At 46.2% G+C, this 3,180-nt stretch overlaps 1 pseudogene; it reads left to right on the top strand.

Annotated features, from left to right (window-relative positions):
* The first annotated feature begins 826 nt into the window (after positions 1-826).
* LOC101657973 lies at positions 827-1,638 on the top strand (annotated as a pseudogene).
* The last annotated feature ends 1,542 nt before the right edge of the window (positions 1,639-3,180 follow it).

Raw genomic sequence — 3,180 nt, 5'->3', positions numbered from 1 at the left:
TTGCTTGAAGCACTTTCAGATGAAAATCAAAGATATCAGACTTCAGTATGCTTTGCAACTCTATATAAAAAACAAAATTCTGACAATTGGACAAATATATGTCATGATGAACAGAAAAGATTGGCACCTGGGCTTCATTTTGCTTGGATCCACAATTAATGCTCATGGAAGCAGCAGTCAGAAATCAAATGGTGTATTGCATTGGGCAAATCTGCTGCACAAGAGCTCATTAAAATGTTGAAGAGCAAAAATGTCACTTGGAGTTCTAAGATGTGCCTGACGCAAGCCATAGTCTTCTCAATCACTTCCTATGCATGTAAACATTGGGCAATGAACAAGGAAGACCAAATAAGAATGAATGCACTTGAACTATCCTGTTGATGAAGCATATCCAAAGTACCGTGGACTGCTGGAAGAACAAGTAGACCTGTCTGGGAGGAAATACAGTCAGACTGATCCTTAGACTGGAGGATGATGGGACTTGAGACCTGTCTCACATGCTTTAGATATGTTTAAGGAGGGAATCGTCCTAGAAAAGGACAGCATGCTGGATAACGTAGAGGGTCAGTGAAAAAGAGGAAGCCCCTCAACAAGATGGATTGACAGTGGCTGTAACAATGGGCCCAAAGCTAACAATTGTGAGGATGATGAGGACAACGTTGTGCTCCGTTCTGTTGTGCATCTGGTCGCTAGGAGTTGGAATGGACTGGTCAGCAGCAAACACAGCAACCACAGTGAATTCAGGAGAATAACGCTACAAAGAGGGTGGTAGGGGTTCCATAGCAGAAAGCCCACCTTCCACTGGGGACATCTGGATTCCCACACAATGCCCCTCGTGCACAGCTCTGTGTTGTGCACTAAGTCCCCCAACAAGCACAACCGGCTGTACATGAAGGCACGGCCCTTCCCTGACGGTCTGGCCGAGGACATCGACAAGGGTGAGGTGTCCGCGCGCCAGGAGCTCAAGCAGCGCGCTCGATACCTGGCCGAGAAGTACGAGTGGGATGTGGCCGAGGCCCGCAAGATCTGGTGCTTTGGGCCTGATGGTACTGGCCCCAACGTCCTGACCGACATCACCAAGGGAGTGCAGTATCTCAATGAGATCAAGGACAGCGTGGTGGCCGGCTTCCAGTGGGCCACCAAGGAGGGTGCGCTGTGCGAGGAGAACACGAGGGGTGTGCGCTTTGACGTCCATGACGTGACCCTGCACGCCGATGCCATCCACCGTGGGGGCAGCCAGATCATCCCCACTGCCCGGCGCTGCCTCTACGCCAGTGTGCTGACAGCCCAGCCACACCTCATGGAGCCCATCTACCTTGTGGAGATCCAGTGTCCCGAGCAAGTGGTTGGGGGCATCTATGGCGTTCTGAACAGGAAGCGGGGCCACGTGTTCGAGGAGTCCCAGGTGGCTGGCACCCACATGTTTGTTGTGAAGGCCTACCTGCCAGTCAACGAGTCCTTCGGCTTCACAGCCGACCTGCGGTCCAACACTGGCGGCCAGGCCTTCCCGCAGTGCGTGTTCGACCACTGGCAGATCCCGCCCTTCGACAACACCAGCCGGTGGTGGCCGAGACGCGCAAGCGCAAAGGCCTAAAGGAGGGCATCCGGGCCCTGGACAACTTCCTGGACAAATTGTAGGTGGCACCAGTGGAACTTTGAGACTAAGTGGACTAGAAAGAAATGTCTGGTGATCTACTTCCAAAACATTCGCCTATAAAAATCCTGGGGATCACAATGATTTGATCTGCAACAGATCATGGTCATGGTACAGGAGCAGACTCCATTGTGCACGAGGTCACTTTGAGTCAGGCCTTGACTCAATGGCAACTAGCCACAATGGTACCAAAGGAAGAATACGTTGCTATGGAGAGACGTCAGTTGAGAGGTAGCAGAGGTTAGAAAGCAGTCCAAGTAAGGGAAGTCCATTGTCCTTGGGTAGGAAGCTCAGGAGTGGTTTTGGTGCAAATATAGTCACTAGGTCAGCGGTTCTCAACCTGTGGGTCTCGACTCCTTTGGGAGACAAACAACCCTTTGCCAGAGGTTGCCCAATTCATAACAGTAGCAAAATTACAGTTATGAAGTAGCAAAGAAAATAATTTTATGGTTGGTGGATCACCGCAACATGAGGACCTGTATGAAAGGGTCGCAGCATTAGGAAGATTGAGAACTCCTGCTCTAGATGGTTTGGGGTCAAGAAATAACAGTTAGCTATTGCCAGACGCTATTCAGTTTGTTTGTTTTTTGTTGTTGTTGTTTTTTCTAACCCTAACCCTAACCGCTATTCAGTTTGTTGATGAGAAAATACTAAGTGGGCTAGGTGCTGCAGGACTTTAAAGATAGGTAAGACAAAGTTTCTGTCTTTCGGCTCTCTAATAGGAGATAAAATATGTATATTCTAATGACTACTGTAAAAGTTAGGGAGAGGCAGTAACTGTAATAAGAGAATTAAAAGTCAAGTATTAGAGAGTTCAAGATGGAGATATTGTTTCAGGCAAAATGTTACTGCTTATTAGTTTATAATTCCCTAATAATAAAGGTAATTACACTTTTTAATAATCAAGTAGTTCACCTAACTGTTTGATTACCAGATAAATCAATCAATCCAAATTAGCCACCACAGTGAAAAGTAAAGGTAGTTCTCTGTCTTAGTTATCTAATTGCTAAAGCAGAAATATTATAATTGGATAGCTTTAACAAACAGAACTTTGTTATTTCACAATTTAGGGGACTACACCTCTGAATTCAGGACTCTGGCTTTAAGGGAAGGTTCTCTCTTACAATTGCCTCTAGAAGAAGCTCCCTGCCTTTTCTTGGCATCTGTGGTCTTGGAGTCCCTTAGAGAGCTCCATGGATCTTGTCATCTGTCTTCCCCCAAATTTAGGGAATTCACAGTGCAGGGACCTTGGGTCCAAAGAATATGCTGTACCTCTAGACCTTCTGTTTTGGAGGTACTGAGGCTCTTTGGAACTTTACTCATGTTTTTAATCCATTTTGTGTCTCTGAATGACTATTGCTATAGATTGTGTCCTGCTTCATTAATTGAACAGTCTCTAATCTTCCTTAATTAGTGTCATAGAGCTACGGAGTTATAACACATAGGAAAATTATATTTCATCACAAAATGGGGGATAATTACATAATACTAAGAATGACAGCTCAGCCAAGTTGACACATATTGAC

This window comes from Echinops telfairi, unplaced genomic scaffold (assembly GCF_000313985.2).
Source record: "Echinops telfairi isolate 266 unplaced genomic scaffold, ASM31398v2 ScPeMD7_1;HRSCAF=3_0, whole genome shotgun sequence".
NCBI classification, from domain to species: domain Eukaryota; kingdom Metazoa; phylum Chordata; class Mammalia; order Afrosoricida; family Tenrecidae; genus Echinops; species Echinops telfairi.
This window is presented reverse-complemented; position numbering and strand designations above follow the sequence as displayed.